Source organism: Colias eurytheme, chromosome 30 (assembly GCF_061535395.1).
Source record: "Colias eurytheme isolate Ceu_HAF_F1 chromosome 30, ilColEury1 Martin Lab GWU primary, whole genome shotgun sequence".
Taxonomy (NCBI): Eukaryota; Metazoa; Arthropoda; class Insecta; order Lepidoptera; family Pieridae; genus Colias; species Colias eurytheme.
Genome location: NC_143009.1, coordinates 797,102 through 819,373, shown reverse-complemented (window position 1 = coordinate 819,373; position 22,272 = coordinate 797,102). Strand labels below are relative to the sequence as shown.

The following is a 22,272-nucleotide window of genomic DNA, read 5'->3' as shown; positions in this document are numbered from 1 at the left end:
TTGAAATTAAATAAAGAAAAAGCTGAAAATTGAGGATTTTGAACTTTATTCGAAATTGACATTTTTTTTTATTATGTTAATGATTTTATGTGTTTATATTCGTGTAAATATGCATGTTTAATTAATCGGTTCAGTTTCCAAACAATTTATTTCTTTAGTTTGTGAGAAAACCGCAATTTTCCGTAAAAATGCAGGTGGGTCGATTTTTTTGATGACCAGTGTAGATAATATATCATCACGCTAATACCAATAGGAGCAGAACAATGCGGGTAGAACCGCGGGGCACAGCTAGTGAGTTATAAAAAGGTATTTTTCGAACTACATATATTTATTACTAATTTGTCTAAAACCTAATAGTAATAAATGATATAATAAAACCTTGCTCTTGAATCACTCTATCTATTAAAAAACCGCATCAAAAATCCGTTGCGTAATTTTAAAGATTTAAGAATACAGGGACATAGCGACAGAGAAAGCGACTTTGTTTTATACTATGTAGTGATCTTACCCATCTAATCAAAGAATAATTGAATTGTAATGCAGACCGCTCATTATTATTTTGTAACTATTCAGGGTCACTGATGTAACAATATGTCGGAGAAATTATAATTGCAGTCGTACTGTACATATTAATTAGATTATGTTGACATTATGTTAAACCTCTTTTGTTTGTTGGTTTTTGTGGACAAATCCTGTAGTCAAAGCACGGTTGAGATTATGACGTCAGAGTTTAGTGAATAAACCTCCCGTTTTTTTAATAGTTAAGAGCCAACAAATCGAGTGAGAGCTAAGCTATTTTAAGCTATTGCATAGCTTCTATCGCGGGCCTTGAGCGCGGGGACCGAATCTAGAAATTCCGTAACGAAAAAACCTCACGCTCCCCACCCCGACGGGCTCGGAGGTGTGGCTTGAAGGCATGCTATGCATTTATACAATAGCTTTACCGCGGCAGTCCCCGAGTGCCACACGTCTTTTCTATTGCTGTCGCGCTATGCCTCAGGACTCCCCCGCAGAGCGCAACAGGGGCATCTGCAGCTCGGGCTGAAAATACCTAGGAAAATAACGCAAATTCGACGTTCCGTGGTCCCCTGTTTCCTCCTCCAATACTGGACCGATTTAATTACTTTTTTCATAATTTAGTAGAGACAATTATAGGCTATGTTCCTACGTTTTGCTTTTTTTATATAATGTTCAAAAATTAGTTTTATGGATGACGGAACATAACGGAAAATCTGTCCAATTTCTTACGTTTTGAAAGATATTTAATAATTAAGATATGACAAAAAGGAAAACGTAGAAACATGGCTAAAGTTACCATAGATTAATACTAGCTTTCCGCCCGCGGCTTCGCCCGCGTTTTCAAAGAAAAACCCGTTCCCGTAGGATTTCCGGGATAAAACCTATCCTATGTCCTTTCTCGGGTATCAAAATATCTCTATACCAAATTTCATGCAAATTGGTTCAGTAGTTAAGGCGTGATTGAGTAACAGACAGACAGACAGAGTTACTTTCGCATTTATAATATTAAGTATGGATTAAAAAATATATTGCTCTAGTGGCACAATGCAATGAAAAACGGCTCTTTTGTTTGCTCTTAATGATATACTGTTTACTTTAATATGCAGCTCATCAAATTTAAACAATATTCGTATATCCTTGCTAATTTAAATAACGATCAAATATTTTGTTACCTATTTCTTATTTGATCGTTTTTATTACCAATCGATTTGGCGATCATGTGCGAAAGTATATGACGTATGTATTATTGCATGCAAGGCTAACCGACTGACAAAAGGAGGGTTATTGACTATGGCTAAAGTGTATGGATTTTCATTAGAGCTGTATTTAGATTTAGATTAGCTAAGTTATGATTCTACTTCGTAGATATACAGGGTGTCCCACTGTTGGTATACTAAGCTCTAAGGAGGTTATAGTTTTACATACGCTGAGTTCGTAAAAGATACTTATTAAATTCTAGACGCATTTTTTTTCAAATAGATGAATTCTTAAAACTCTATGTGTACACCCATAACAAGCAGCCCGCCTAACTTTGCCACCAGCACGTGAGCTATCGTTTAAGATATATAATATGTTTCATAGACAAAATGCTCACATTAGTGAAGCGGTATATTATGCCGGCTGCGCGAAGCTAGAGAAGAAAACATTACATGGATTTTCAGGAAAAATTTAGCAAAAATTTTTGACGTAATTTTATTGTTTAAGTATTTTTTACGTGTTCAGTGTATGCCAAACTACAAGTCCCTTCGCGCTTAGTATACCAATAGTGGGACACCCTGTATAATACAGTATGAAGTTTACATTTATCTGTCAAGTTAATAACCCGATAAAGATATTGTTTCGTACCTTATAGTAAAATAACCCAGTAACAGTTTTTGAATTTTATTAACTATACTAATACATATTATAAAGCTGAAGAGTTTGTTTGTTTGAACGCGCTAATCTCGGGAACTACTGGTCCGATTTGAAAAATTCTTTCGGTGTTAGTTAGCCCATTTATCGAGGAAGGCTTATAGGCTATACATATATCATCTCGCTGATACCAACAGGAGCACTGCGGGTAAAACCAGTAGTTGTAGGTAAAATACAAACCAGTAGGTATTTCGTCTTTGCATAAAGTTACGTAATAAGTCTCAATAAACTTCTCAATCTCTAAATCCAATTCATGAACATTCTACTGTTGGTATTTTTCAATTACGTATTTAGTTTCCCCTATCACTACATCACTACATACTTAGTATAAAACAAAGTCGCTTTCTCTGTCCCTATGTATGCTTAAATCTTTAAAACTACGCAACGGATGTTAATGCGGTTTTTTAATAGATAGAGTTTATTAGGTTTTAGACAAAGCGGGCGAAGCCGCGGGCGGAATCCTAGTAACTCTATATAACCTTTACTTATTTACTTCCCTATCAAAATTATACACATTAAATACCTTGTTAAAATCGCAAATCGATTACTGTGTACAAAAATTCCTACATTAGCAATTAAACCATGAACGCTAAATACAAAATAAACATTAGAGAAACGTAGGTGCGCAGAAACTGTTAATTATTACAACAATTTGCATGTTCGTTTGTGTAAATAAGGAAACATACGTACATGCGTTACTGAGATGAGTAAAACGGATACTAGATGGCCGTGACATTAATCATATTGTTATATTTGACGACGCGGTTGGCGCAGTGGTAAAGTAACTGCCTACTGAGCCGACGGTCCCGGGTTCGATCCCCGGTCAGGGCAAATATTTGTGTGATGAACTCAATTATTTGTTCTTGGGTCTGGGTGTTATTATCTATATATGTATTTATTAAATATTATATTTATCGTCGCCTAGTACCCACAACACAAGCCTTAATTGAGTTTACTTTGGGACTAGGTCGATTTGTGTAATAATGTCCTATAATATTTATTATTTATTTATTTATTTATTATTAGACTAGCTGTGCCCCGCGGTTTTACCCGCATTGCTCGGCTCCTGTTGGTCTTAGCGTGATGATATATAGCGTATAGCCTTCCTCGATAAATGGGCTATCTAACACCGAAATAATTTTCCGAATCGGACCAGTAGTTCCTGTGATAAGCGAGTTCAAACAAACAAACTCTTCAGCTTTATAATATTAGTATAGATACCGGAACCAGGGTCAGCGACTAGAACAGTACACACTTAACAGTATTATAATATATACATGCTAATTTACAAATGCCTATACGCAAATACAAAATAATATAAACAAATATTAAAACTGTATGTATTTCACATGTTAGCTATAATTTACGCATTTATTTCTATTCATTTATTATATTTCCTTGTTTCGATATGTTAACAGGATACATCTATATACATACTAGTGGTCCGCCCCGGCTTCGCCCGTGGTATCTACATGTTTAAACTATCCTATCTCTCAAGTTGGATCGAACTGCACATGGTGTGCGAATTTTATTATAATCGGTTAAGTGGTTTAGGAGTCCATTGAGGACAAACATTGTGACACGAGATTAATTATACATATTAAGATAAAGCTGAAGAGTTTGTTGTTTGTTTGTTTGAACGCGCTAATCTCAGGAACTACTGGCACCTACTGGTTCGATTTGAAAAATTATTTAGGTGTTCAATAGCCCATTTATCAAGGAAGGCTATAAGCTATATTATATAATCATCACGCTAAAACCAACAGGAGCGGAGCATTGCGGGTAAAACCGCGGGGCACACACTATAGATTATTATCATTACATTCAACGCTTTTCCTATAAAAAAAACAACAGATATTGCTAATATGTATCGACATTCATCTATATTTATCTGTTTTTTCCCCTATAAATAAAAGAAAATAATTCGTAGTCCGAACACGGAGGAACATCTGTGGACAATGTCACAAGTATATTTATGTGCAAGTGAAGGTTGAAATATATTACAAAATATATCCTCTTCACTGTTTTATTTATATACTAAGTGTACCTGGCTTTACCAGGGTTTAACTCAAATCAAAAAAATATACAGGATGTCCCACTATTGCTATACTAAGCGCGAAGAAACTTGTAGTTTTGCATACACTGATCACGTAAAAAATACTTAAACAACAAAATTACGCCTAAATTTTTTTGCTAAATTTTTCCTGCAAATCCATGTTTTCTTCTCTAGCTTCGCGCAGACGGCGTATACCGCTTCGCTAATGTGAGCATTTTGTCTATGAAAACATAATCTTAAAGTGATCTTAAACGCTAGCTCAAGTGCTGGTGGCAAAATGGAGCGGGTTGATTGTTATGGGTGTACGCATAGAGTTTTAAGAAGTCATCTATTTGAAAAAAAACTGCGTCAGGAATTTTATAAGTATTTTTTACGTACTCAGCGTATGCAAAACTATAACCTCCTTTGAGCTTAGTATACCAGCAGTGGGACACCCTGTATACTTACCAAATATGAAATTGGAGCGTCTGCTTGAAAAATTAAAATAACCGCTTTTTACTTATTGCAAACGGATATACATATACACGGTACATAATATATAGCATATACCAATGTACCTAGTAACTTTAATTTTGTTTTCTATATGTCTAATTGTTCTAGCTTAAACCTCTGGAATGTAGAACGAATAAATCAATTCCTAAGGAGCTTGGGTATTACCAAAAGACTGTCCTCCACCTGCTTGAAAGCAGCCTGCAAGAAAGAGGGGAGACAACCTGGAGAAATTCGTTCTCACTGGCAGGGTAGAAGGAAAAAGGCCCCGAGGCCCCAGTCCAATGCACTGGTCGGACCAAATTATAACGACCGTAGAAACTACCGTACCTGAAGCTATCTACATCGCAGAAGATCGAGACAAATGGCGTAAAAAAGACGTGTGGCACTCGGGGACTGCCGCGGTAAAGCAATTGCATGCTATGCCTTCAAGCCACACCTCCGTGCCCGTCGGAGTGGGGAGCGTGAGGTTTTTTCGTTACGGAATTTCTGGATTCGGCCCCGCGCTCAAGGCCCGCGATAGAAGCTATGCAATAGCTTAATAACTAGGAAATCACAACTCCTAAATGATCAAGACCCTCGGCACTGAGGATTTCGAATTAAGGAGTCTCTGGACTCTAACAGTTGGACCGATTTTTACAAAACAATATTTTCTCTTTACTCCGGCTGCGTCAGATGTTTTTATTACGTACAGACAAGCTAATTTTGCTAATTTTACGCGCGATCTTCTTAATGATTTCATTAGCAATACTTATATCTATTTTGTACCTATCTATACTAATATTATAAACCTGATGAGTTTGTTTCTTTGTTTGTTTGTTTGAACGCGCTAATCTCAGGAACTAGTGGTCCAACTTGAATAATTATTTCGGTATTAGTTCTTCGTACCTAGTTACCTTAGCTAGTTACCTACAAAAAGATGGCATTATTTTAATTGTTATTCATGGTTAAAAATCTAGACACGCGGCAGCGTGTCAAGCCAAGTTCAAACGAAGAGAACTGGCGAGCAGCGGCCGTGTGTATATTTACACGAACCATTTCGAGCCACTTTTCACCCCCTTACAACTCGAAAACTATTTAAGTTAAATAAACCAAATTTGGTACATATCAAGAGGACCTCGAGATAAACAAGAACCTTAAATTTCATAAATATAGATTAAACAGTTGCGTAGATATTAATGTCCAAAAATCGCAATTTTTAAGACTGACTGACTTATAGACATATACAAAACCTAACCCACTTCCAGATGACCTAGAAAGTTCAAATTTTGTAATCAACTAGGTTATAGTGAGTGTACAAAGGAAAAAATCAGAAAATACTGAATTTATCTGTATTTAATTTTTTTTTCAATGACATTAATTTTGTTTGTATGGAAAAATGGAAAAGTTTATAAAAATAGAAAATATTATATTCACCATAATAGTGTTAAAATATAGATCAAAACTAATCAGTGGCAGAAAAAAAAATTGAAATCCATCAATAAATGACTGAGATATAGATTATTGAAGTTTACATATTTTAGCGCGAAACATCTGTGGATTCGATACGCCTCTGACATCACACTCACTCGCGCTAGTATCGCTAGGGCAGATTACTTCGATTGCATGATTTCTTCCGTCACGTCATGGAGTAAGGCGACGATTCTTCTACGACGATCTTTGCATCTTGCCAAAGAAGTTTTACTTCTGACACGTGTGCTCGGCACACACGCTTTTTTCAAACTTTGCCCTTTTTATCTGGAACGGCTGGACCGATTTTGATAGGACTTGCACTGAAAGATAGTAGATGTAACCAAGTAAGAATCTAGATACTAAACTTAGGCAATAGCCTGAACAGTTACCTATACAAAAGTTTTTAAATAATATATTTTTATTGTTAATTAATACCTATTCTTCATCTTGACGTGTGTAAGATTAATTAATGCAATATAATTATTAACAATTAGTGTATTATTATTAATATATTATTACTAATTAATAAATGTTTATTGATTGCTTATGTTTGTGGATTTTTAATAAATAATTCACAAAAAAACATCTTTGTTTCTCTTAACTCCTGGTGGTTAGGGAGCCAGGTGCAAATTTGGTTAACTATTTCCTCTCAAGAGATAATTCGTCAGACGCATGAGAGTATAGTATTATAAAGCCTCGTGAACGTCAGCTGGCGCTCGGTTGGGGGGGTGAGCCTCCCACGCACATAGGAAAAAAAATACATTCATTCATTCATTTCCTCTCAGCTAAAAATTTGTCAAATTGTAGCTAACCCAATATCTCAACGAAAAAAAATAGTCAGCTGGTTACAACATAGTGTATTATACGTCAGCTGGTGTCTCGAACATGAAAGTTAAATTTAAAGAAAAATTTATTTTCCGTTATTTCCTCTCAAACAAAAATTTACCTGATGATAGCTTATATGTAACTGTGGATAAATATATATGTCAGCTGGCTGTATCTTGGTGGAAAAACCGTCAGCTGATACGGGAGGCTACAACCGCTCTTCCCCCCAACCGAGCTCCAGCTGACGTTCACGAGGCTTCATAATACTATACTTTGATGCATTTTACTAATTACCGCTTGAGAGGAACTTGGTCATAAAATCTGCTGCTGGCTCCCGGACCATGGGATAGATTTTGACGCGCTTTGATTTACACACATTTTAAATTTTAAATATGGAACTCGCCGCTCGCCGCGTACCTAGTTACGCGGCACTCGCGGCTTAAAGAAGTAGACTAAGTTCCAGATATTAAGTAATGCATATGTTCACCGAGAACAATTCCCTATTTGCTTAGCATATGCTTACCATTCACAAATCACAAGGCCTTAGTCTTGACAGTGCTCTTCTTGATATCGGCTGTTCAGTATTTTGCAAAGGGCAGGCTTATGTTGCACTATCTAGAGTTAAAACTCTAGATGGGGTACATATTCTTAATTTAGATCCCAGTCAAATTAAAGCACAAGAGAGCGCTATAGTGGAGTACAATCGCTTGCGGACGATGTATCGTCCTGACTTAGCTAGACTTAGCATAAGCAGAAAACGAGTTAGAAAAAAAGCAGATAATGAATGGGCAATGCGCGCTGACATTTCAAACGTACAGGAAAATATAGAAAATAATGTTAAAAAAACCATACAGCGAAAACGCAAGAAAAAATAAAAAAAATCGTTTATAAAAGCATTAAATACATAAATTAAATCAAATTTGCAAAGTAATTTTCTGTACAAAAAGTAATGATATCCCAACAAAAACATAAATGTAAAAATTGGAGCCAAGTTCAACCGTCGACTTGCCGAAAAAAGAATTGAGATCTAAATGTGTGCCAAGTTCTGTAGACAGTCCAGAAATTTATTTACTAAGATGTATAAAATTCTTAGGTGAACTGAAAACTCAATTGTTTTATTTTCCCTTATAGAACAATGTTTATTCAAAATATGATTTTTTTTTTAATTTTAATAAGAGAATTATTTACACATAGCAAACAACTAATGACCTACTGAACCTCATAATTTGACTTGGCTAGTTTTTACAAGTTTCTAAAATAATAACGTTCAATATCAGCAATTTGAGAAGATATTATATAGATAAACAGTACCTAAAAACTAGCCTGGTTAAATTATGAGGTTCAGTAGGTCATTAGTTGTTTGCTATGTGTAAATAATTCTTTTATTAAAATTAAAAAAAAAATCATATTTTGAATAAACATTGTTCTATAAGGGAAAATAAAACAATTGAGTTTTCAGTTCACCTAAGAATTTTATACATCTTAGTAAATAAATTTCTGGACTGTCTACAGAACTTGGCACACATTTAGATCTCAATTCTTTTTTCGGCAAGTCGACGGTTGAACTTGGCTCCAATTTTTACATTTATGTTTTTGTTGGGATATGTTTATAATCTATACTTCTATACTTAAGATTATAAAGAGGAAAGGTTTGTATGTATGTATGTATGTATGGTTTTCACGCATAAACTACTGGACCGATTTTGATGAAATTTGGCACTGATAATCTTTAGACCCTGAGAAAGAACATAGGCTACCTTTTATTGCGAAATATAAACCACGGGCGAAGCCGGGGCGGACCGCTAGTATTATATGTAATTGTTCTTTACATTTATTTTATTATTTATTGAAACGTGTACTATGCGAGTAAAACCACGGGCTATATGCTAGTTATAAGTATCATCCATCTTTGTCAAGATGTACTATGTAATAACAATTAACACTTAGCTAGTAATAATAATTAATAATGAAGTTTAAATGGATTTGTTCATACAAATACATTTTAAATGTAGGTATTGTATATTTGCGCAGTATTATTGTTAGTATGTATTACTAGCCGTGCCCCGCGGTTTTACACGCATTGCTCCGATTCTAGGTCTTAGCGTATGATCACTACATACCTAGTATAAAAGAAAGTCGCTTTCTCTGTCCCTATGCCCCTATGTATGCTTAAATCTTTAAAACTACGCAACGGATTTTGATGCGGTTTTTTGACGTGACAACGTCTTATAATTCGATAGAGCCGGCTGCACGCACGAAAAACATGACTCATGCGGCGTTACCTCACTCTGAGGCGTTCCATGTAAGGCTAAGAGTGATTCAAAGGGAGGGGGTAGTATATAATTTATTACGTTTTTGGCAAAGCGGGCGAAGCCGCGGGCGGAAAGCTAGTATATTATCAAACGCGCGAAGTTCCACTGCAAAAGTTATCTATACCTACCAGACACACACAAATTTAAAAAATTCGTATTATGATTCAAACAGTGACTATAAACCATATTTTTTATCCCGCGTAAACCCATGTCGACTAACTAGTCTACACACAAAATTATTATTTTTTTACTGATCGTATCGAATTTACGTAAATGTCATTGTTTTTTAATATATTTTCCACGTTATGTAGCGTAGCGTAAAATTCAGAATTGTTAGCTTGGGAAAATATATTTTGACGGTATAATATTTGCAGGTGTTTTAGTGACAATTAAAATAACAATGTTACAACCTATGGTTACAACATTTGATTATTAAATAATAAAGTTTATTCAACTTTAAATTTATAAAGAATAGAAACGCGGGTCACGAGTGGCCAAGTTGGTCAGGCATCCGCCCCGGAATGGCGCGAAAGGATGCGGTTTCGAGCCCTCGTGATCGATTTTTTTCTATTCTTTATAAATTTATAGTTATAAAGCATTTGAATAAAACCAAAAATATCATATTCAAGTTTATTCAACACTACAGTAATTATATTATATACATACTAATACTAGCTTTCAGCCCGCGGCTTCACCCGCTTTGTATAAAACCTAATAAATTATATACTAAAACATGACTAAAACCTTCCTCGAGAATGACTCTATTTCGCAGAGGAAGCGACTTTGTAAAGCTGAAGAGTTTGTTTGTTTGTTTACTTGAAGGTGCTAATCTCAGGAACCAAGAGTCCAAAATTTAAAATAAAATTAAAATTATTTTACTGTTATATATTCCATTTATCCAGGAAGGTTATTGGCTATCTGCTTGTATTATATCATCACGCTAAGACCAATAGGAGCTGAGCAATGCGGGTAAAACTGCGGGGTACAGCTAGTCCTATACCTACTGGATTATTCTATCACGTTAAAACTACTTAACCGATTACAATGAAATTTAATGACAGGTATGTAGGTAGCTGAAGACCCAGATTAGGACGTAGACATTTTTATCTCGTAAATTCTACAGGAACGGGAACTATGCGGATTTTTCTTTGAAAACGCGGGTAAAACCGCGGGCGGAAATCTAGTATAGGATTATAAATTATAATATTTCATAATACGAGAAAAAACTAGTCTCAAAAATTATTCACAGTGTTAAAACAATAAGCATTTAATTAAGTAGATATAAATAAATAATACTGTTATCTTTAATGATATTATCTTAAAGATGTTAACCGTTATCAAATTTTGTTTAGCACTAAGAGGTCGTGATATCTCTATTTGCTGAGCAAATCTTGAGAAGGTTTTTCACAAATGACAATATTCAAACATAAATACGGATGCTTGTATGGAAAACTTCGCAATAAGCAAGGGCACTAAGTACTATAAGCTGATAGTAAGTAGGTATTTAGAGTTCAAATACCGAAAATAAATTTGTAATATATTAAATATAAAGTACAGTTTATTTTTATTTTTTTATGTCAGAGCAAGCAAAGGGGCAGGTGGACTAGGGCCCTTCCGGCCTCCACTCAAGCGACAGCCCAAGCCGAGGTTCGAGATCCCCGTCAAGGGGGGACGCCCTTGTGCATGTCGCTACCAGGGTGAACCTACAGTTCACCCACGCGTCCGCGTTAAAATGTAGAAGCCCTTCTGGCTAACATTGAGAGATACCACACACAAAAAAAACTTGTAACACTAGAAGTGCTTTGTCGGCTTTTTATGAACAATCAATAAGCTCTTTTCTTGAAGGCCCTAATGTCGTAGTTGTTCGGGAACACCGTAGGTGGCAAATCTTTCCAAAGTTTCACCGTGCGCAGAAGGAAGTTGCGGGTGAAGCTTTATTTAAGGCTTTTACATGCGCTAATAACCTTGAGGATACTTGACGGATCTCAAACCTCTCCCCCTGCACCTTCTTTTTTCCTCGCATTTTGTATTTAAAAAGATACTAATCAGTGAAACAAAAAATCCTCGTCAGGGACTGTTGTGTAACTGATAATTTATTAAACATAAAATTTTCAGAACTCTAAGTCAGCAGGTTACGAAGTTTATAGAGTATTTGCGGAAAAATCGATGACCACGGCACATTTTTTTTTTTCTAGAAATCTATTAACTTTGGAAAAAAGTCCTCGCGAGCAATTAAAGATCAAAGACCATCCTATTTTATATATTTTTTTCGATATTGTGCTTTATGTTGTACCAGACTTTATAGAGCTTGAACATAGTCGAAATTGCCGGGTAACGCCTTAATCATAAATTATATTATATTAAAAAATAGCTGCGTCCCGCGGTTTCAAAAAGTAGCACTTTCTAAATTTATTTAATTATGATACATCCGAAAATTATTACGATTGTAATTTGTAAGCTAAAATATGAAATGCAACGAATTGCATACCTTCGCTATATACATAATTATACTATACACACAAACAGAAATTACAACATACTAGTTAGCCGTGCCCTACTGAAGTTGGTATTGAACTTTTAAATTATGCATTGAATTCGCAAACTTACGGCAATTTGTTGTTTTGCCCTTTTGGCGCAATGGTTAGTAACTATAACTCGAATGAGATGTGGGTTTGAATCTAATCAATACTAGAATATATGTATTAGCTGACAGCAAACGTTATAATGGATTGCTAAAAAAGAGCGTGTGTGCACACGTGTCAGAAGTGAAATTCTTTGGCAAGATTCAAAGATACCAAAATCGTCGCCTTACTCAATGACGTGACGGTATTGCCATGACGCGACCTTGAAATTTTACTCTCAACGCGCCTATAAAGAAACTTCAAAAATATGTTTTCAAACGACTTCAAAAAAGGAGAGCTTTTTCAATTCGACGTAATTTTTTTGGCTTTGTTAGAACTTAGAACTTTCGACTTTTGAGTCGATTTTAATTATTCTTTTTTTCGGTTCCGAACCGGTGGTAAATTATTATTTTTCTGTATTTTGACGATTCAAAAAAACTTAAAAATGAAGTCTAGTTGAATAAATAAATGTTTGAGTTTGAGTTTGTAAACCACGAGGGGTGCCGCGGGGCAATACCTACTACTTAATATTTATTATAATAGGTAGGAATCTAATATATACAGGGTGTCCCACTATTGGTATACTAAGCGCGAAGGGACTTGTAGTTTTGCATACACTGATCACGTAAAAAATACTTAAACAACAAAATTACATCAAAAAAATTGTTGTTATTTTTTTTCTGAAAATCCATGTTTTCTTCTCCAGCTTCGCGCAGACGGCATATACCGCTTCACTGAGCATTTGTCTATGAAAACATAATCTTAAACGATAGGTCACGTGCTGGTAGCAAAGCTGGGCGGGTAGCTTGTTATGGGTGTACATATAGAGTTTTAAGAATTCATCTATGTATTTGAAAAAAAAACTGCGTCTGGAATTTTATAAGTATTTTTTACGTACTCAGCGTATGCAAAACTATAACCTCCTTTGAGCTTAGTATACCAACAGAGGGACACCCTGTATAATGATCATGATCGATGAAAACATTTTCTATTAAATATTGTTTGACGTAATGTAGTTATATTTATAATTGATAAACGTGTTGCTAATATACCTATGTATGTTTATTTATTATTCACAATTAAAACCGGTTACTCACTTTCCTGCAGCAGGGGCAATTTTGAAATTGGCTCCGTGTATTTGCTTATACACATCACAATTAAGGAGCCTGGGCAATTTAGAGAACAACTGAAATTGCTCCGACCGCCGTGTAACCGAGATTGTTCCAATATTGCCCCTTTATTTATTGCGGCAGGTACGTGAGTAGCCGGACTAATTGGATACCTATTTACGTGTATTATTAGTGTAACAACATCTGTACTTATACTTATTAACTATAAAAAAGTGAAATGAAATGAAATAATAAATTTGAAAAGATTCTTGTAAAAGTAAAAAAAAGGTAAAAGTTGTAAAAAGAACTTGTAAAAGCTTTTTATTAAACTTCGAAAGTTCTTGTTCCAAAACCTAAATAGGTAGATTTAGATTAACCGTCACATTTTCCTGCAATACCTTTAAATCGACGAAATTTTTATTAAAAAAATTATCTACGTATTATCCACATGACCACAACTCGAATCAGAAGGAAAACATCGTGATATAACCGTCATGACCGCGAACTGAGCAGTTCGACGACATGTGACATCAGTCACGCACTTGGCCATTATATTACAATACTAGCTGTGCCCGCGACTTCGTCCGCGTGGAATAGTGACTGCATAGTAGTTACTACTTAACACACAATTATTGAGTAAACACGTCTTGAAACACGTACTACCATAAACAACTAAATTATAAGTACTTACAGATTATTTTACAGTTAAGAAATAAAAAAAATAATAACACAAAATAACTGTTAGTAAAATTAAAACTAAACTGAGCTATAAAACTTTGTTACAGAAGAGTTCAAAATTTCCAGGGTGTGGCTATCCTCTCGCTCCCATGTCCCCCTCTTTTTTCACAGCCTTTCAACCCTTCCCTTTCCATCCCTAGTGAATGGCAGAACCGATTTTGATGTAAATAATATTATCTAATTGTACCTATATGTACACGTCATATCCTATCGTTTGATGCTCCATTTGGTTTATTTATCTAACCACTGTCACCCCTAAAGTGCCCTATATGTAATAAACGGATGAACCGATTTCGATAAAACATTACTAATTGTAATTCACCCGTTATGCACATTCATTTGATATATCACTTAGGTAGGTACTATCACAATATTTGACAACATTCGTTTCTTTCATTCCCACTTATACCTATACAGTAAAGTAAAAAAAATAGTCAAATTTTATCAAAATCGGTTCATCCATTTATTTGATATAGAAGGTATAAAAGTGGTAGATAATAAAAAAAGTGAATTTTGACTCAAGTGACATATGAAATGAAAGGGCATGACGTGTAAAGTATAATTAGACATATTTAATCAAAATCGGTTCATCCATTTACTATACCTATATACAGGGTGTAATCGTTAAGTGTGCACACGCGATTTTTCCGTAAGTATTACAGATAACAAAAAACTTTAAACTGATATCGAAAGTACTTAACCTAATGAGTTAATGGCCGTGATAAATTTTTAAAAATAAATCGAGAAATATCAAAAAAATTATCTTTAAACCCATACATTAAGTATGAAATTTGAATATCCCGTATACATTTAATATGGAAAATTTTTAGCTTTCTTTTTCTTTTTTGGTTTTCTGCTTTAATTACTTCGCAAATTTGACGTGGCATTCATTTTCCACGCTTTTTCCGGACATTTTCACGCATTTTCCGGATATTTTCCGGGGATTTTCCGAGCATTTTCCGGGCATTTTCCAGGCATTTTCCACGCTTTTTCCGGACATTTCCACGCATTTTCCGGATATTTTCCAGACATTTCCCTGGCATTTTCTGGTTATTTTCCGAGATTTTCCAGACATTTTCCGGGAATTTCCCAGGCATTTTCCGGGTATTTTCCGAGCATATCCCGGGGATTTTCCGGATGTAGCCCAGGCATTTTCCGGACATTTCCCTGGCATTTTCCGGGAATTTTCCACGCATTTCCCAGGCATTTTCTTTCTTTCTTTCTTTCTTTCTTTCTTTCTAATTCGGATTACCTGCTAGCGAGCTACGGTGGCACAAACACACACACACACACAGCGGTCAAACACTTATCACCCATATTTTTGCATCGGGGGTTAAAAATATAATATAATACGACATAATTTAAAGGACATTTTATGTATAAAATTTATCTAGAAATACCCCTCCCCCTACTTCCTCAGCTTACCCCCCCATCCTTAGGGACTTTCGATATGATCACTTGGACATAACTGTAGCGTATAACAGATAACTTACGTTTTATCGTACACTGTATGTGTACCATAGAATGCCTTAGCAAATGTTCGCCGTGAGTACTTAAATGGTCATAACTTTTTTATTTATGAACCGATTGACATGAAATAAACACTAAATGTTAAATGAAGATTACCACAATATATTAGTGAAAATCGCATCGAAATCGGATTAGCCGTTTCTGAGATTAGCGTGTTCAAACATACAGACAAACAGACAAACAGACAAAAAATTTTTTAACTACAGTTTTGGGTTTGGGATCGATTTAATAATAACCCCTGCTAATTTTTTTTTACATATTTTCATTGTACAGACACCACTTTTCTAGAATTTTATTATATGTATTGATTGATGATGATGATTGATGATGATGATGATGACTAGCTTTCCGCCCGCGGCTTCGCCCGCGTAGACAAAGATAAACCCGCATAGTTCCCGTTCCTTTGGGGTTTCCAGGATAAAAAGTGTCTTCACCTACCTATATACCAAATTTTTATTCTAATCAGTAGTTTTTACGTGAAAGAATGACAAACATTCGTGAAGACCCAGAATAAGACATAGGCTACTTTTTATCCCGGAAATCCCACAGGAAAGAGAACTATGCGGGGTTTTCTTTGTACGCGGGCGAAACCGCGGGCGGAAATCTAGTCTATTAATTAATTCTGTCATAAATACATATTAGTAGACATCGGATTATATGCATTTGCATATTTGCATATGCAAATGCATAAAACTCGCTAATTACGGCGTTAGTGCATATTTTAGCCTTTTTCCCCAATAGTGCATATTTCGTTAAGTAACGGGAGTTTTGATTGGTCGACTAACCTTTATTAGCCAATCAGAACGCTCAGCGAGTAAACAAACCCTATTTTGGCATGGTAAAATGGCGAAAAATTACAAAATGGGCTCCATTTTAAGTAAATTTTGAGCTATTCAAAAAAGGGCTAGATTACCCTAAAACTTAAAACATGGGTTGAATTCCAAAAAAGGGCTAGATTTAGCCCGGAAAGGTCTAAGGTGGCAACACTGGGCTCGCGGGTGACAAACGTCACAAATTTGCGCTCAAAAATTAGGTAAAAATGCCTAATTGTATATTGGCACAAAAACTATACTAAATTTCATGAAAATTTCACTGTATTTGTACAATCTTTGATTTAAATATATAAAATAATAAAGGTTTTTTGATTTTGTATTGTGCATATTTTAGGCATATCAGTCGTTTTTAGTGCATATTTCGGACTTTTTTAGTGCATATTTGCATGCATATTTTGGCATTTTGTTAGTGCATATAATCCGATGTCTACATATTAGTAATGGATTGTTTTCCCATATTTAGTGAAAAAAAAACCGCTATCCCGAAAGATTGTCCTGAAGATATAAATAATAAAAAAATAGATTAAAGATATATTTATCTATATTTTCAAATGAATAAAATACTTATATATATATAATTAATATTATTATTACCTACGATTTTGTTTAATTTTTGTTAAATATATTTTATATTTTCAATTTATCATTAAAAATATAATTAGGCTTGGTAGAGCAATTAATAAATATCATTTTCATAAGTTATTTAAAATAACTCTTTCAAAATTATAATTATTGCCACTTTTGTACTAAAAACCCCTAAATCTATTTGCTAATATTTTCATCAGAAACAAACAAAAAAGGAAAAACTAAATATTAAAAAAATATATAGTTAATACGTCATATTATGTACGCCTTAGATGATCAAAGATGTACGCGATAGAAAATCAATTAACTTATTACATTTACTTAATACATCTTTAACATGTTTTAAATAATTTTTGCCTTCAATAAAAACATTTAATTTATAATAAACTAGCGGTCCGCCCCGGCTTCGCCCGTGGTACATGTTTACGTTTTCTCTACATAAGAACCATCCTCGTACTTCAAGGAATATAATAAAAAAAGAATTATCGAAATCGGTTCAGCCGTTCTCGAGTTATGCGCTTACCAACACATTTTGCGATTCATTTTTATATATAAGATTTAATTAGAATTAATAAAAATAAAAACTACTTAAAAATACTACAAAACATTCTATAGCGTCGAAGTTATTATTTGCGGGGTAATAAAACGCAACCGCAAGCTAAAACGCAAAAATAAGTATATTATTTTTGCTTAGAAAATACTCAAAATAATATTTATTTAAATTAATATTCTCACAAAAAATTAAATTAATCACTGTTTTTAATTTTGATAACAAAAATAATAATTAAAATTGAGATACACAAGAGAAAAATAATAACGTACAGACAAAATGTCACGTAGAGTTTAAACTTTAAACTCTACATAGATAGAGATTAATTTTATTTTAATTTTAATAATTTTATTATTACCAAAAAAAAACACTAAATATCATCCTAAATTATACATAATTAAAAACTTACTTAACTATTATACGACAAATTCTACATAGAATTAATTTTATTTTTATTTTTACCTTATTTTTATTAATAACTAGCTGTGCACTGCGGTTTTACCGGCAGTGCTCCACTCCTGGTGGTCTTAGCGTGAAGCGTATAGCTTTTCTCGATAAATGGGCTATCTAACACCGAAAGAATTTCTCAAATCGGACCAGTAGTTCTACAGATTAAAGCGCGTTCAAACAAACAAACTCTTCAGCTTTATAATATTAGTATAGATTACTAAAAAAGCACTAAATTTCCAAATTAGTACTACAAACTTCCTAATTTTATAATTACCAAAAATTGCACTAATCAGAACTAAAAACTTACCTTTATTCAATTACTCGAAACAACTAAATATCATAACTTTTTCACAACACAAGACACATGTGACTCCTACAACGGTAACTTGTCAACTGAACGCTCCCGCCTTTTTCACAATAATGTGACTGATTTCGCGCGCAATTTACTTGTAGCTACGATCGTAAACCTTTGGTATGTTTTAGAATACATAATTAATTATTTTAATAAAAAACTAAACCACGTTCAAATCGTCAAAAATAGAGTGGAAATGAGCCAACGGAAGGCACCAGCTTTGAAATATAAAAGAGCGTGTGTGCCGAGCACACGTGTCAGAAGTGAAATTTCTTTGGAAAGATTCAAAGATACCAAAATCATCGCCTTACTCCATGACGTGATCTTGAAATTTTACACTCAACGCGCCTAAAAAAGTTTCACTTCAAAAAATCTAAATTAGTTCGCATAGTGAGTTTGAGGATCTCCTTTTTTTGAAGTCGGTTGAAATTGAACATAATAATATATTTTTTTACATCATTTATAAAAGCTGTACTCATGTCGGATCACGACTTCAATAAAAATTTAGGTGCAAACTACATGGCATGCAAAAATTGTTTACATTTTATAATACATATGTATACAGTATATCTACAAATAATCCATATCGCCACTGCCTCAAGATTTTAAGGAAAACATTTGCTCAAAAACCCACGAAATTAAAAGTTCGACGACATGTGACATCTGCCCACACTTGGCCAGCGAGGTCGATTATGGCCTGTACTCTCATAGGAGGCCCGTGTCCCAGGCCCCAGTAGTGGGAAATAACTTATAATTTAAAAGTAATGCATAATTTCGACAGTACTAGCTGATATGAAATAAATTTACCGAACTTTTCATATGTTATTACGTAGCCTCTAGTAGTACCAACTTCACTACATAGTATAAAACAAAGTCGCTTTCTCTGTCCCTATGTCCCTTTGTATGCTTAAATCATATCTTATCAATAAAACTACACAACGGATTTTGATGCGGTTTTGTAATAGATAGAGTGATTCAAGAGGAAGGTTTTAGACTTTTAGTATACATATAATTTACTAGCTGCTCCGCGCGGTTTCACCCCCGTGGCTCCACTCCTGTCGATCGTAGCGTGACGATATAGAGCCTATAGCCTTCCTCAATAAATGAGCTATCTAACACCGAAATAATTTTTCAAATCAGACCAGTAGTTCCTGAGATTAGCGCGTTCAAACAAACAAACAATCTCTTCAGCTTTATAATATGTATTAGTATAGATTAGGTTTTAGGCAAAGCGGGCGAAGCCGCGGGCGGTAAGCTAGTAGCATTAAAATTTTATTAAAGCTCTACTTTTTAACGCATTTTAATCGCGATTTTTTTGCGTAAATTCACACATAAAAACGCATGTTTTACCTGTTATATGTATTTATTACACATGTCACGCTCGAAGACCAAAAATCCCCCAATGCAAAAAAAGCATAAATACCACATAATACATAATATTACTTAACTCTAATAGATTCTACAATGCGAAATTCGTAAACGGTGCATTTGGACCAAACGAACATAGAGCTAGAGCAAGAGCATTCTTTCGTGATCTTTTAGTGTAAACGAGAACTCGTATTCAGTGTTGTGCAGTATTAGAACATTGCATAGAATCTTTTCGAACGCACTAAGAACAACGAAAGAATGCTCTACGCCTGTTTACGCTGAAATAATTTGACATAGTGGGGTTGGAATGAGCATTCGCTCGTTTGATTGTGAGGAAATAACACAATTAATATCACATCACTAAATTCGTTTATTCATGTAGGTTCGATAGAATAATCCAGAAATCGGCATCTACTAATATCATAAATGCGAAAGTTTGTGAGGATGTGTGTGTGTGTGTTTGTTACTCCTTCACGCAAAAACTGCTCAACCAATTTTCATGAAATTTGACACGCACATAGAGGGTAACTTGGATTAACACATAGGATAGTTTTTATCTACGGGAACGGGAACTATGCGGGTTTTCCTTTGACTACGCGGACGAAGCTGCAGCCGAAAAGCTAGTCTAGAATAGTATCTATTATAATATATCTATGCTCAAATCATAAAACTGAAGATTTTGTTAGCTTGAACGCGCTAATCTCAGGAACACATCCATTTTGAAACATTATATTTTCAGTGTTATATAGACCATTTATCGAGGAAGACTATAGGCTTCATCATCACGCTAAGACCAAAAGCAGCGGAACAACAAAACCGCGGGGTAGCTAGCAATATAATAATCTTAAATAAATAAAACTCAAAGGTGACTGACGGACTGACATAGTGATCTATCAATGCACAGTAGGATGGGGCTGTTTGGCATGCAGGTAGATGTTATGACATAGGCATCCGCTAAGAAAGGATTTTGATCAATTCTATCCCGAAGGGGATAAAATAGGGGATGAAAGTTTGTTCAATGAAAATTTATCTTTTCTACGCAGGCGAAGATGCGGGCAACAACAACAACAACAACAGTAAGTAAGTAGTAAGTAGTACTAATTTTTTTTTTAAATTATTATACTAAAACAACCTAACTGTGACGTACACGCTTGCATTATAAATATGTTAATTTTTACAAAATAATTTAGTTATGTATATTTTGCATAAATAAATTAAAAAGTTTCAATCATAATCCATACAGTAACCAAAGCTTTTCTTATTTTTTGAAATACCTAATAAATGCTGATTTATTAATATAGATAATATTTATTATTTTAAAGCCCCCAAAATATCTAATGGCCATTAGTGCTTGTCTGTTTGTATGTACATCATTTACGTAAAACCACTGAGCAGATTCTGACAAAATTGTAAATGTTGATAGATCAATGTTAAGTTCACCTTTAAGGCGACATTTTATTAAAATAAATATGAAACCGGCCAACCGGGACATCAAGAAAAATAATTAAATGCGGATAGGCCTTTAAAACTGAAATAAAGGTAGGTATCTAGGTAGGTAGGTAGGTATCTACGTTATTTTTTTAACGAGATAATATTATAGTGTGTGCGTGCATGTAAAAAATTCATATGGCTACTCCTTCGAAAATCCACAAAATGCAAAAATATATACCTACTCCGCGTGAACGAAGTCGCGGGCGGAAACCTAGTAAATCTATATTATTATAATTAATAATTTTTTGATGTGAAATGAAATGAGCAAAGCGCAAACTTAATTTATTAAAATGAATATTATAAATGCGAAAGGTGGTGAGGATGTGTGTTACATATTATTTGTTACTCTTTCGAGCAAAACTACTGGATGTATTTGGATAAAACTTTACAGTAATATAGTTTATGCATCAGAATAATACATGAACTTGACACAGATATTTCTATAATATGTACCTGATTTTATTATTAACTAGCGGTCCGCCCCGGCTTCGCCCGTGGTATATATTTACGTTTTCTCTACATAAAAACCATCCTCGTACTTCAAGGAATATAGTAAAAAAAGAATTATCCAAATCGGTTCAGCCGTTCTCGAGTTATGCGCTTACCAACACATTTTGCGATTCATTTTTATATATAAGAATATTGTAAATGCGAAAATTTGTCTAAGTAAATGTATATTTATTTCTCTTTCAATAAAAAACTACTGGACGGATTTCGATGAAACTTTACAGTACGAATATAGGACTTCAGAATAACACATGAGCTATAGAAATATTTGATTTTAAATAAAAATGTGTTTTTGCAGTGAAACTTCTTTAGGCGCGTTGTAAAATTTCAAGTCGCATCATGGCAATACCGTCACGTCTTGGAGTAATACGATTTTGGTATATTTGAATCTTGCCAAAAAAGTTTCACTTCTGACATGTGTGCACACACGCGCTTTTTTGAAATAAACTAGTGTTTTAAAAAAACTGGGAAAGATTATTACGATATTTAACTTTTAAGGGCTATAATATTATGAAATGGTCCTTGACTTGTAGTCCGGTTCGTTCTGATGTAACATTTCTTATAGTTTTAATGA

At 34.3% G+C, this 22,272-nt stretch overlaps 1 protein-coding gene across 1 annotated transcript in view; it reads right to left on the bottom strand.

The window, feature by feature from the left end:
• Positions 1–18,388, bottom strand: part of LOC149895667 (putative fatty acyl-CoA reductase CG5065) — a 52,229-nt gene extending 33,841 nt beyond the window's left edge. Inside the window, exon 1 of the mRNA XM_090118479.1 lies at positions 18,288–18,388. The gene's annotated coding sequence lies outside the window, so the exon portion shown is untranslated. The remainder of the gene's footprint in view (positions 1–18,287) is intronic.
• Between the last annotated feature and the right edge of the window lie 3,884 nt (positions 18,389–22,272).